This window comes from Spermophilus citellus (genome assembly GCF_964194105.1).
Source record: "Spermophilus citellus genome assembly, chromosome: 6".
NCBI classification, from domain to species: Eukaryota; Metazoa; Chordata; class Mammalia; order Rodentia; family Sciuridae; genus Spermophilus; species Spermophilus citellus.
In genome coordinates, this window is record NC_138187.1 from 77,401,191 (window position 1) to 77,416,624 (window position 15,434).

The window sequence follows — 15,434 nt, forward strand, 5'->3', positions numbered from 1 at the left end:
GAATGGAAAAACAGACAAATGGAAACATCTGCCTCATGTGGGGCATATTTGGGGTTTAAAGACTCTGGGGCCCTTTAGTTGGCAATGTACATAAAAGTAGATTTTTTTTTCATATCAGTCCAGAAATTAACTTAATTAATTCAAAAGGTTAGAGGGTATCATTCAATTTATTAATATATGATTATTAAGCACCTACTATGTCCTAGACCCTGTACTGGAGACACGTTGGTGTTAGAGCTGCCAAATAAAAATAGAGAACAGCCAGCTAAATTTAAATTTTAAATAAATACTCAAATATTCTAACAATCATGTTTATAGTGAAAATGTATTGATTGTTTGTCAGAAATTCAAATTTAGCAGGGTGTTCTGAATTCATTCTAAATCTGGCAACCACAACTGTGCACAAAACAAGTTTGGGTACTGCTCTTAAGCCGATCAATTCTTTTCCTTTTTGTTTAAATTCTCACTGCAACTCACTCCAAACTCATAACCTCACAAGCCTTGGATTTTCTTGAGGAAACCCCAGGAGATTTAAAAAACAAAAACAAAAACCCATATGCTTAAGGGCGGCTCCAGATCCACCAAGACAAAATATTCCAGGTTGGAGGTCAAAACATATATATGTACTAGGTTTAGGAGGCTAAGGTAGGAGGATCACAAGTTCAAAACCAGCCTTACCAACATATTGAGGTCCTGAGCAACTTAGTGAGGCTCTTTCTCAAATAAAAAATAAAAAGAGCTGGAATGTGTTTCAGTAGTAAAGTGCTCCTGGGTTCAATCTCCATTACCCACCCCCCAAAAATATGTTAAATGAAGAAGGATTTTGCCCTTTTCTGAACTGATTTTTTATATAAATCATAGTGGCCTCAGGCTTTTCCATCTATACTGCCTGTTGTAGAACAAATGTTTGTCACCTCCAGCCCTCACAAATCTGTATATTGCTGTCTAATCCCCATGTGATGACATTAGGGGGTAGGACTATGGGACATGATTAGGTCATAGAGTGGAGACCTCTTAAATGAGATTGGTGCCCTTGTTACAGGATCCTAAAGAGCTCTCTTTCCTTCGTGTGATGAGAGTGAGATGTTGACCATTGGCAACCAGGAAAGCACCCTCACCACAACGTCACCATACTGGCACCCTGGTCTCAGAATCGCAGCCCCAAGAACTATGAGAAATAACTGTCTGTTGTTTATAAGCCCTTCTGTTTATGGTGTGTGTGTGTTTTTTTAATTTCCTAGTGCAGTTTTATTTTTTAAATTAATTAATTAATTTATTTTAATTAGGTGTATATGACAGCAGAATGCATTTTGATTTACTTACATAATTGCAGCACAAATTTTCACTTCTTTGGTTGTACATGATGTAGCATCACACTGTATGTGCAATGTACTTAGGTAATAATGTCCATCTCATTCTACCATCTTTCCTGCCCCCATCCCTCATCTCCTCTCCTCCCTCCCCTTTGCCCAAAGTTCCTCCTTTTTTCCCATCCTCCCCATTACAGATCATCATCTACTTCTCAGAGAGAACATTCGGCCTTTGCTTTTTGGGAATTGGCTTACTTCATTTAGCATGATATTCTCCAACTCCATCCATTTACCTGAAAATGCTATAATTTTATTCTATTTTAATGCTGAGTAATATTCCATTGTGTATATTACCACAGTTTCTTTATCCATTCATCTATTGAAGGGCATCTAGGTGGCTTCTATAGTTTAGCTATTGTGAATTGAGCTGCTATAAACACTGATGTGACTGTGTTACTATAGCATGCTAATTTTAAGTCCTTTGGGTATAGACTGAGGAGTGGAATAGCTGGGTCAAAAGATGGTTCCATTTCAAGTTTTCTAAGAAATCTCCATACTCCAGATTGGTTGTACCAATTTGCAGTCCCACCAGCAATGTATGAGTGAAACGTTTCCCCCGTATTCTCACCCACACTTATTGTTGTTTATATTCTTGATACATGCCATTCTGACTGGTATGAGATGAAATCTTAGAGTAGTTTTGATTTGCATTTCTTTTATTACTAGAGATGTTGGACATTTTTTTATGCATTTATTGACTGAATGTATATCTTCTTCTGAGAAGTGTCTGTACAGCTCCTTAGCCCATTTATTGATGGGGTTGTTTGTTTTGGTGTTAAGCTTTTTGAGTTCTTTATATATACTGGAAATTAGTGCTCTATCTAATGTGGCAAAATTTTGCTCCCAAAATGTAGCCTCTTTAACAAATGGTGCTGGGAAAACTGGAAATCCATATGCAACAAAATGAAACTAAACCCTTATCTCTCATCATGCACAAAACTCAACTTAAGCACCTAGGAATTAGAACAGAGACCTTGTGCCTAATACAGGAAAAAGTAGGTCCAAATCTTTATTATGTTGGATTAGGCCCCAACTTCCTTAACAAGACTCCTAAAGCACAAGAAATAAAATCAAGAATTAATAAATGGGATGTACTCAAACTAAAAAGCTTCTTCTCAGCAAAAGAAACAATCAATGACATTTATGTTGTTTTGTTACAGCAGCTCAAGCTAACTAAGGCATCCTCACTGACTTTTGTATTGGTATTGAGATTGTACTTGGGTATTGATTGTACTTGGGTATTGAGATCCTTACAGAATCTTGGATGTTCCCAGAGACAGCCCATGCAGACTTGGCAAACAAAACCCCAGGGTACAGCTCCTACTGAGTTCAATCCTCATGAGTTTCTACATCCAGAACACATTCCTCCCCATCCATTGAGGCTCAAGAATTTTTTCCATTTCCTTTCCCTCAACTGCAATGCAATTTTCCCAGAACCCTCAGGGTGACAGTTTGCTTGCTCCTCTCCTCACAGGTTAAGGATTTTGTTTCATAAGGGAGAAAGAGGAGGATCAAATCTGAATGTCTGACCTCTGTGCTGTGACCCCACAGTGCACCATCTTAGGATTTTCCTATTTGATTCTGTGAGCAGATACTGGGGTTTATGGATAAGAAGTCTTTGAGCAGGTTGTAAATTCCCATCTTTGTAGCCACCCTCTCTGGGGGCCTTGCCCTCCCTGAGGCCAGTGTGCACGGGGCCAGCCTCGGGCACTCCTCGCAGGCCTAGCTGCACTCATGCCTAGCTGCACTCTGCTCACTGTCCTCTGCGTCTGGCCCAGCTAAGTCAATGCTCATGTCCCCTAGCCTCTGTGCCAAACTGGTTGCCTTGCCACCACTCTCCTGGATAAGAAGAGGAGGGTTCAAGACAAGTTCCTCCTTGTCTTATTTTTTTTAAATTGACATCTGGGAGTGAGGCTCTCTCCAGCACTCACCATCCAAGCAGGAGTTGGAAGTGTTTAGATCATCTTTTTTTTGATTGACATAATATTTGTACATGTTTATAAGATATAAGGTGATGTTTTGATTCATGTATACATTGAGTTATGATCAACTCGTGGTAATTAGTATTTTTATCACCTTGAACTTGTATCACTGTCTATGGTGAGTATATTGAAATTCCTCTCTTCCTCTCCTTTTAGATATCTAGTGCATTATTGTCAATATATTCACCCTGCTATAGAACTTATCCTTCCCATCAAACAATAACGTGCCCACTCACCAACTTCTCCCTCCAACCTTCCTCAGTCTGTGGAAATCACTATTCTGCTCTCAAGTTTTTTAGATTCCACTTATGACCAGGATCGTGGGGTGCGTTTCTTGGCCCAGCTTGTTTCATTTCACATAGTGTCCTCAAAGTCCATCCAAGTTGTCACAAACAACAGGATTTCAAGCTTTCTTATGGCTGACTGGTATCACAATAGCCAGGATGTGGGATAAACCTAAATGTTCATTAACAGATGAATGGAAAAGAAAATGTGGTCCATGTACAAGTGCATATATCTTTTAAAGTTCCTACATTCATCTCTATAGTTGTATCTGCCCAGCTCCTGACCACTTTTGTGAACCATGCCCACTCCCCACAGTCTCCCCTCATGTGCTTATGACAGAGACAATCTTGTCACCTGTAATCATCTCCTCACCACCATATTGGTTGGTTGGTGGGTACAAGGTGAGCAGTCAACTTAATGTGGCCAGTTGGCTCATTCTCCAAGAATGTTAGGGATTAGGAGAGAAACAAATTTTTCATTCCCTCTTTCTCTCTGAAAAGCCTTGCTTTCTCTATGACTAAATGTTTTCTGAGTTCTCTGAGAAACAGAGAAAGCCATGAGAAAAAGATAGAAAACTTAAAAGCAGAGATCGGAGACAAGCACTGAGGTCAGACCATTCCAGATTTCTAGGCTCTTTATGCCTCAGAGTCCCTTAGATACCAGAGTATCCCCTATTGTGTAAGTCATTCTAAGTAGGATCTGTTGGAAAACTAACTAAAAGTAGCCCAACTCAAACAGCTCCCAGGTGATTTTGATCCCCACAGAGTTTGCGATCATTATACTAATTATCATCTTACTATTTCCTGACCCCATAGTGACTTTCATGACCCTCTAAAACTTTTAAAATTTTCAGTCCACAATGTGGATTATAAATTAGGTCCACTAGTTAGGAAATACGTGTTAAAAGATAAGTTTATATCCTGGTGTTTTCATCATTATTACTGAATCTGGAAACCTTTGTTTCTAGTCTTAATCTCCTATTTTCCATTAAAATCTAAAGTGATGACCAAGTGCAGTGGTGCACACCTGTAATCCCAGCAACTTGGGAGGCTGAGGCTGGAGGATCACAAGTTTGAGGCCAATCTATGCAATTTCACAAGACACTACGCAACTTAGCAAGACCTTGAGCAACTTCCTGCTCAAATAAAAAATAAAAAGGCCTGGGATATAGTTCACTGGTAAAGTGTTCCTGGGTTCAATCCTCGCTACTAAAAAATAAAAATAAATAAAAATAAAAACTAAAGTGATGACTATTAGTGAGCACCGGCAAATAGGGTTCCAGAAAAAGTAACATCCTGTGGTAGATTTTCATACACAAACCTTGGCTCAGAAAATGATTAAAGTGTTCATTCATAAAACAAAATTATACAATCAAAGAAAAAAAAAACAATTATTTTGCCTTTTAATAAGAAGGACTGGCTTATATTTTCTGTCCAAGGAAACAGCTTTTTCCAAATAAATAACTGCCAAGATAATAAAAAACTAAGATTAAGGCAATTTTAAGTAATTGTTATCTATGATAAAATGGAGGAAAGCACTCAGAGAATCCCATTATTTGTACACAATTTTCCACAGATTGCAAGCTGGAGTAAAATTTTAGTAATTAATTTGGTAGCATTATTTAAAGAAATAAAACTTGATTATAATAATTATTATTCATTTAGTATGCAAAATCCTTCCAATTGCCAAAGGTAAAAAATAAAAAAAAAAAACCTTTCTAAGCACTTACTAGTTGCTCATTTCACACTCTGCATATTCTGTATTACCACAGGACATATATGTGCTGCATGGTGGATGTTTCAAGATAATAATGACCAATCAGTTTGTCTGAGTGCTTTTGGAACTTACAGGGACATAATTTTCCCTCTAAATTGACTGAATTTGTAATGAACTTGTGATGATACTACACAGATAAAAATGGAAAGTATTTTCCTTTTAGGTCCCTCAATGGTTACTTAACTTAAAATGCATTGCTTGGTATACATAAATTAACTGATAGCTCTAAGAAATCATAGTGTATCATTTTTGGGAAGGCGATTGATATTTTAAAAAAATGGATCTTTTAGGACATACTGTAGAGAAAAAAAAAATCCAACTAATGTTCTTTGCTTATTTCTTTTTCTTCTTCTTGAAACATGGACTCCAGGGAAATAGACTCTCCTCTATCCTGATGAGCTCTACAGCTAAACAGACATCTTAAAGGAAGGACACTGTCATCCCCAGTGTCCCTCACGGAACAATGTACTTGCTTGTGACCATATTATGCACCACCATGATCTCTTCCAATTTGGTGTATCTGAGCCTGTAAGCCACAGGAATCAATGTCATTGAACAGTAGGAGGTAAATGAAATAATTGTCCACCAGTTGTTTTATTAAAGACTGGGCAGCTGGAAGAGTCTCCAAGCAAATGTATCTACAACCCCTGAGGATTGCTGAAGATGAATGTTACAAATTCTAACTTCAAGGAACTCTCTTAGAGGAATACATTTCCTTTTTTTTTGACCAAAGCATCCATTATATACTTTACTTTCTCCCAACACGCGTGCTGCCTGGGGAACACCAAAGCAAGAGAAATCCCCTGTAAACAATAAAATCAAAAGTGAGGTCAACATTTCCATTCTCAGCAGGTTACTGCAGTTTGAACTCTCTTCTTTTTAATCATGGATAATTTCACCAACCGCACAGCAGTCCTGCTAGTTCATGGAAGATGGATTCTGCATTTTCATCGTTTGGTGATTGCCTACAATAGGGCTGGTGTGGTTTGGATGCTAATGTTACTTTTCTGTTATTTATTGTTGAAGCAGGAGAAAAAAAATACAGCCTGGCTTTCTTTACAATGTTTTCTTTACAATGTCCAATAGGAAACATAACAAATCAACAGAACTAGAGATGGACAAGCAAGAATTAAGATGAATGAGGAGCAATTATATTTTACTGAAAGAAGAGAGGGACATTCATTGTCCTCAGCTAAGGTACGGCTGGGCCCCTGATCCTCTAAACAATAAAATAACATCAAATAATCATCAAATATGTGTCATACTGATGTGCTTGCAAGAATTTCAGATCCTTGCATGTTATCCAAAAATTCTCCTCCTGATAACAATTTCATTGTATTGACTTCAAGAAATAAGTACCATGAAATGAAAACCCAGCTGCCAGTCCATGGCATTTGTGATCCCTAAGACTTGAACTCAAAGATGAAGCTCACTGTGGGATCTCCCTTCTTCTCATCACCGGTTAATTAGTTAGTTAGTTAGTTAGTTAGTTAGTCTGCCAGAACCAAACATGAACTCTGGGCTCATAGCTCACCTCTGTTGCCAAGAAGCTGTGTGGTTTCCAGCAACAATCTCAACTGCTCTGGTCCTCAATTTTCCCATCAACAAAGTAGAAATAATAACAATGCCCACCTCAAGGGGTTGTTAGGAAGATTAAATGAGTTCATATCTGTGAGGTACTTAGAATAGTACTTAATGCTTTTAAAAGTAGGGGGATTGTTTGTTTGTTTGTTTGTTTGTTTTGTGTGTGTGTATCAGAGATTGAACCCAAGGGTACTTAACTACTGAACCATTTCTTGCTAAGTTGCTTAGGACCTTGCTAAATTGCTGAGGCTGGCTTTGACCTTACAATCCTCCTGCCTCAGCCTCCTGAGTGCTAGGATTAGCATGCACCACCATGCCCCACTTAAAAGTAGTTCTTAAAACAAATAAATATAAGCCCAAAGTAGAGACCTCCTCAGGAAAATGGTGACATCTTCAGCTTAAGAATCACCCTGTAGTGTGTGGAACTAGATGCAGGAAATTCCTAGTCCAGTCTAGACTATACACATTTTAAACTTGGTCGCATATTTCAGAATATGTCTAGATATCCATAAATTGTGCTTTCTGACATGCTGCCTTTCCACTCGCAGCTACTCTAGCATCTAGGATCTTAGGATTTGCAAATCTATGTGCCCAGACTGAGTTCCAGAAACTCCGTGGTGTCAGGTACATGATGTGGTGATTCCTCTCCTCTTCTCCCCCGCCCACCTCCTTGGATTTGAGTTTTTATACTATCAGTTTTATTATTTAATTATTTCTTTTTCTTTTTTTGGTGTGACATACTTTTTAAATTTTTTTTATTTATATATGACAGCAGAATGCATTATAATTCTTATTACATATATAGAGCACAATTTTTCATATCTCTGGTTGTATACAAAGTACGTTCACACTAATTCGGGTCTTCATACCTGTACTTTGGATAATAATGATCATCATTTGGATAATAGATTCCTCTCCTCTTGAAGGTAGGAAGCATGGAGTAACAGGAAGGACATGGATTAAGAGTCAAAAGAAACTGAGATCTGACCCATCCCATACTGAAAGTGTGGCTTGGGTCTCTGTTTGCTTACCTACAAAACAACCCAGCAGGATTAAAACTGTGAATCACAGCCTGAGGCTCTCTGACTCTGAAGGGCTTTTTAAGGAGTGTTCTGTGATCTGTTTTCAGTGTTTCAAATAGCCTAGTGGAAAACCTGCATTTGCTCAAGATAACACCGTGAGGGCCTTAAGTTTTATCATTCTGTTGGTTTTCTTTTTGTTCCCCTACCACCAGGAACTGTTATTACCTTGGTGCAGTGACACAATCAGTGACAACCAGTCTTGTGCTGATGAGAACTTCTGAATAGCAATTCCATGTCATTGGTAGTAAAAGAAGGAAAAACAATTTAAAGATTACTGATGCAAATACATTGTTTGGGGGGAAAAAAAACTTTCAGAATACAGAATCCAAAGGGGAAGGGAAACTAATTAACCACTCCTAAGTTGTAGAGAGGTTGAGATTCAGGACCTTCTAAGGCCTCTCTCAGCTCTATCATTATACAGGCCTCTCTCTAATACTATCATTATACAGGTCTAATGGCTAGGACACAGAATAAAATGAAATAAAGTTAATCTAATTTACAGGACAGAGAACAATCTAAACTCTAAAAAAAAGGAATAAAAAGTAAGGACAAGTTAGAAATGCACACAGGGAATGACAGAACATAAAGAGGATTCGTTTTCTTTCAGAGGGAGAAACTTGAAAAGTCATAATAATGAATTAAGGCAGAAGTTTCAAGGGTTAACTCATTACAGCTGACATATAAAGTATTATTATAACAAAAATACTAATATAAGCTGAGCGCCAAGAAGAACCCATCTATCAGTAAACAAGAAAGGACCAACTTCTCAGGGAAAGTCTTCATGACCTATGGGGCCTGGATTTTCTGGTTGAGGTCCAAAGACGCTATCCGTTCGCTATCCGTGGTGGGTATGGATAAAGATGAAAATACTGTAAGGACAAGGACAAAAGAAGAGGATGAAATCTATACAATTCAGCTGACAAAGTGACCACCAGTTCAGTTCTGCTTCTCTTCTGTAATTTCCCATCAACATTTGCTCCTAAATACCACAACAACAGAAAGGGAGAAGAAACATCCCAATGAAGGAAGACAAAACTCAGAACAGTAATTACGCCTCTGAAGGCCCAGAACAAAACCTGAGAGATTGTTCAAAGTGAGATTAAGACCAGCAGCAGGTGATGAACTGTCTTTCCCAAGTAAAACCTATGTTCAATATTAATTGTTATAGATAATGGATCAAATATATCAAGTGGACAATTGTTCAGAGAGCATCAATTTGGGATCCATATGTCTGCCACATTGTCATTAACTGATTGTATAATATGGAGTGAAGAGAAAGTTTATTCATTCTTTCCAGTGAACATTTACTGATCCTAACAGGTACAATTGGCTACTATCCAGTTTCTTTTGATTGAAGAGTGTTTTAGTGAGATTTTCACCATTGCAACCAAAAGATCTTATAAGCACACTTAGAGGAGAAAATTGTTATTTTAGGGCTCATGGTTTCAGAGATCTCAGTCCATAGATGATTACCTCCATTTCTCAGGGCCCAAAGTAAAGTAGAACAGCAGAAGAAAAAGGTAGAGGAAAGTGGCTCAGGACGTGGAAGACGAGAAAGAACTCTGCTCACCAAGAACCAAATATGTATCTGAAAGACACACCCGCAAAGACCCACCTCCTCCAGCAACACCTAGTTAACCCCTTTTGGGGATTAATACACTGATAAGGTTAAGGCTCTCATAACCCAATCATTTCACCTCTGAACTTTCTTGCATTGTCTCACCCATGAGCTTTTGGGGGACACCTCATATCTAAACCATAACAGAGTGAGTGAAGTAAACTAAATTATTTCTGAATTCCTTACTCTAAGAATCTTTGCCCACAATGTTAGTATGATAACTGCTATGTTTCGTTTCTCAGAGCAAAATATCAGTGTAATTGGATAAAGATACCATCAGTATCTCCAGTACTTGCTCCTGATTATACACATAGAAAGTTGACAGAAAAGAAGTTAGGGGAAAAAACCATAAAACATAAATATTAAGATAATTTAGTTATGGGATAGCAAGTATTTCTTGGAACAGGACTATTTGAGAAATTTATTAGGAGAATATATATGTAGACCTTAAACCATCTCTTTTAAACCATTTCCAAGAAGGTTCACAATGACCAATAACCAATTAGTGAAGATACCAAATATTCTGCATGTGCTTAGAATATCATCTAGTAATTTATTTTAATGTAGAAATATTTTTATTTTAGATGAATGCACTTTAGAAAATATTGCAACAATTTTTGAGTTCATTTCCTCAGTGTCACCAACCTTACATATAGCTGGAAAATCTGGACTCTTGTGTTAGTAGGTTTGTCTGAGTGGGAACACAGCCCTGTGAAAATGGTACTGGAGTAGATGCCCAGATTCCTGAGCTCTATTTCTGAGTCCAGTGTGTGGTTTGAAACCATCACCTTCATCCTCTAGTAATCTTGGGTTCCTCATTCTTAAAATGAGGACATTGAACCATATGAAGACAAAATTTTAAAAGAGAACAGTCAAAATCCCAAAATCAGTTGATGAACTCACTTAAAAATGCCAGATTTTTAGGCAATATCTAGTTCCCTTCATCTGGATGCAACTCTGTTGTCTGATAACTTATGACTCAATGACAAGTTACCTGTACCCTCTAGTCCTTCCTCCCCAACACACGCTTGCAATGCGATGGTGCTTTTGAGCTAGAATGACATCACACACTTTTCCATTTGTTAAAAGGAATGGAAGATGCTCAGCATCACTGAGCTAAGGATGGAATCCTGTCATCTTGACATTGTAAACTAACCCTGCCTTAGAGGTGGGAAAGTTTCTTCATTAGAATCTGGTTCATATTTTCTGAAAGGCACTCACTCAACCGTTGTTCCCTGTGCCTCTAGCTCTGCCCTTTGGGAAGACCTTTCCAACCTTATGTACACTGAGGCTACAGCTGAAATTATGATCTAGGAGGTGGGCCCAATGGAGAACCCATGGCTTCCTGCTAGTGCAAGTTTGGGATTTTAGGAATATTTTGAATCTCTACTCTTAGTCTAGGCTTCTCCTTTCTTGAAATTTCCTAAAATTTCTGTAAGCTTTTTATCAATTTTTGACTTCCTAAATTTATTCCTTGATATAATGTGTAAGCCTGATCTTTCTTTGTGCTCAGCTTCTCTGTCTCCACCATCTCTCCACCTGACATCCACACCCTCTGTCAACTGAGTGACAACTACATTGAGAGCATCTGCAATAAGAGGTTCAAAAGCCATCCCCTTAATCTGATATCTGCTGAAAGGTGTCTCTAATTCACCTGTGACCTTTTACTGGCCTTTCTTAATAATTTGTGTTTCTTCACAAATTTGTAACACAGAACAAATTTTCCACAGAAGAGAACAGAAAATAACTAATTGTTGTGGGAGCTTTTCTGCCTGAGTATACATTACTTCTCACATCTCATTGACTAGAACCCAATAACTGGAGGGAAAACTAAGAAATGGAATCTAGTTCACTATTGGGCAATAGTGTCTGCAATGATGCAACTATTCTCCATCTGCACTGTAGAAAATGATGGACATCTGTCACATGTGGCTACAGGGCACTTGACATTTGGCTAACGCAATTGAGGAATTGAATTTTTAACTTTATTTAATTACATATAATTTAAATTTAAATAGCCAAATGTGGGTAACGGCTACCATATTGAAGAGTGCATATTCTTATTTTCCCAAAAGGAGGAAATGAGTTTGGTAAGCAGTAAGCCAGTAGCTACCCCATCTGGGGACACTTATGTCAGTGCAATCAGATAATATCAGAATGGGTGCATCTCAAGCAGATACCCTATGTTGTCTTGCAAATACTGTTCATATATAGAAACCCAGATGTCATCTCCAACCTTTTTATTCAGGCATACCAGTATAGGCTGAGAAAAGTGTACTAAGTATATTTATACTGGATTATTTTAAAAACCATGTAAGATAAATTATTCTTGTTCTATATATAGAAACAGTAATTGGACGTAATAAAGGGGACCTTAAGCTCATTACAAATGTTTCTGGTTTTGCTTTTTTTTCAGTTTCATGAATAAGGAACATGCTAACTCTTCCTATTTGTAATTCTGAATGAATCACAGATAGACTTCACTCTTGAAGCTTTTGCATCTACAAGTTCATATGTGACAATGTCATGGGAAGGTTATTGAGGCAATGAAGTGTGTTAGTTATTCTCTAAAGAAAACTAAATCCTGCTTGATCAAAATGCAAAGCTTCTACAGCCAAATATGCAATAGTAATTTGGGATAGGGAATTAAGGGCAGAAGTAAATTTTTAGAAATTTTTAATTGCTTCCTTAGAGAAAGAACCATTTTATTTTGTTCGTTATAGTTTATTTCTAAAAAATGAAACAAGCACCTTGCTAGCAAAGCTAGAAGTATTTTCAACTAAATTTGGGTTTTAATTTTAAATATTTTGCATTCTTTCCAAACTTGTGTTGTTCATTTATACAGAATTTATAATCACATATTTCATTTTGTCAAAAACAGTTAAGGACTTGAAGAAAGTAGGGAGTAAGTATGTTTCTTATGAATTGATAGCAGTATAAGATGAGTGGAATTGAGACTTCTTAGAGCAAATAAAGTAACCTGGTACATACCAGCTCACTCAAGGCACACACATCCTACTCCCCAATTATAGTTCAAAATGCAATGATTTAGCTTCCAATTAACACTTTTGTTAGTGATGTTTTTTATTCAGTGGAACATAATTACATGAAAGATTGTCTTTCCACATCCTATTTTCCTGACTAGCTGAAGGCAATGCTTTGGAAAAACAGCAAACAAATCTAGTTCTGAGCAAAGTAGTTATGTAAGTTAAGAACTCCTTATTTTCTTCATCAATGGTCTCTTTTTTAAGTTTCCTTTTTTCCAGTACCTTTGCATTCAACAGCCTGACACCAATCGAAACCTATTTACTATAAAGGGGTGGATGTACCAACTTTACAATCATTCAAAATTGTTTAAATTAGGATAATAGCTCTTCTATCAGCTTATTTCACTGCTTTTGTCCAGAGTGGACTTATCTCTGATGAAGAAACTCCAAGAACCAGCAAGGAGGCTGGAGACTTTCTTTAAGTGATGATGTTGAGAGCTGCTCAATTCCATACAACATGGAGACAACTTGCATATGGTCACCTAAAACCAATTCCTTGGGAGAAAGCAAAAGTCTTCAAGTAGATGATCCAAGCTTTGGGAAATATGAAAGCATCCACATTACCAAGCTCCTCCATCTATACAAAAATGGCCTTGAAAATTTGGAGAGAAAATAATCTGAACCAACAAATTGCCTTTAAGACTTTAAAATATGTGTATTAGTCATAAACTCACATGAAACATGAAACATAGTTGCTTCCATTCTCCTCTCAGCCTGATCTTCCAGCTCCATCTACATCTCTAAAACAATCTTGCACCTACTTTCTCAAGTTCCCTCCACACTGTGACCAGAGCACAATGACTGCATTTAGAGTACATTTTTCCCAGAAAATTTTTAGAGACCTCCATCAGATGAATCCTCATATCCTTATCATATAGTAGAAAAAGACAATGAGTATTCAAGGAAATTTTCTAAGACCAATTGACTGTGTGTGGGGGGCGGGGGGGTGCTGGGGATTGAACCCAGGGCCTTGTGCATGTGAGGCAAGCACTCTACCAACTGACCTACTTCCCCAGCCTCCCAATTGAATTTTAAGGTTATGTGTAAAGTCACTTTATTTTCTCATAAATATATTCATGTGAGGCTTTTTGACAAACCTCCTGAAATTTCAAAAAAGTGTTCTTTTAAAAAATTACTTTAGTAATTTAATCATTTTAGTCATTAGTAATTCAGTTAGTTGATAGTGTTCAATCAACACATACACACCCATGCACACGCATGCGCGCGCGCACACACACACACACACACACACACACTCCATATGCTTAACACTGAAGGTAAATAGTCCATAAGTCACAGCTCTAGACCTCAGGTAACCCACAAATGGGTAGTCACTTTTACACTGCTGATCTAAGCTTCAACCCTAAGATCCAAGTGATAATTTTTGAAACAGATGGACTAGATCATCCTTGCTTAAACAGGGTGCTCATGCAATTTGTCATCCAAAACACACAGTTCCAAAAGTGAGCAAGTTTCCTTCTGTCAGTTAGGGCTACAGGACTTACTCCCTTTTCCGAGACACATCTTCACCCTGTCTAACTCCACACTCTACCCCAAACAGACAGATCACAATACCTAGAACACTTCACTGAATATGCTGGTGTATGTTCAAATCCACCCTTTTCCAGATGTAAATATCTTAGACCTTAACTTTTTCATCACCATATCCTGGATACTGAAACTTCCACAGCCATTAATTCAGAAACTGCTGAGGGGCAATGAGGACTTAGAAAAGACAAATGCTTTTAGAGAGAAATCTGGGACCAGGTGGGACATCATCCTCTGTTAGAGGAAGTACAGAGCTAGGACAGAACATTTATCATATAGGTTTTATCATTAAAAGGTTATTTGTGGAAGCCTTGAAGGTCATGGTCACTTGCTGATACATTGTGGTTATCTTATTATGCTCAGAATTCTCTATACCCAGCAGCTGGTGCCTGAGCTCAAAATTCAGACTGATATGGCTCCAAGCCTTTGCACAGAGCCTCCTTAGGCATGGCATCACCATAGCAACCGGGCAATCTTGACCTGAACTTTTGCATAGTAAGTTCCCAGTACAAACACAGCCAGGAGGCAGTCAGAGACCATGATCCAAGTCACTGTATTCCCACTGTCCATTTAAATAACAATTAGCATCCCCTAGAGTAGGGATTGGATTGTGGGAGATGGGTTTTCACTGAGGAAGATGCTTTTGAATTGGAGTAAGTATGATCTGCCTGGGAGAAATTCACTCTTGCCTACAGTTTATTCAATATCTTGCCCCCACCATCAATGATCTTGTCCAACCAAAACTGTCAAAGCAAGTTTACATGTACAATATATGGTACTGTTATCTTCAGTATTGTGAATCATAGTCAATACAAGAGGTTATTTTACATTTGATCATCAGATGTGCTAAGATACCCAAAGCTATTTTCTAGGATCAATCTGCTTGGAGGTTTCCATTTATAGTGGGGATAATATGACAAAGTATTTGTGAGGTTTACCACATCTCCTTGTCCAAGAAGTATAAGATGGGTTATGATGAACTACATACAAACTCAATGTTTGTGGCTCTTCTAGAAGACCAGAATGGACCCAGGGTCGCTCCACTTTGGCTCACTCTAACACCACTGAGAAACCACTGTCTGAATACGCTTGAGCACTCACACTGGCAAATACACCCAACTAGAATGGACAAACATCAACAT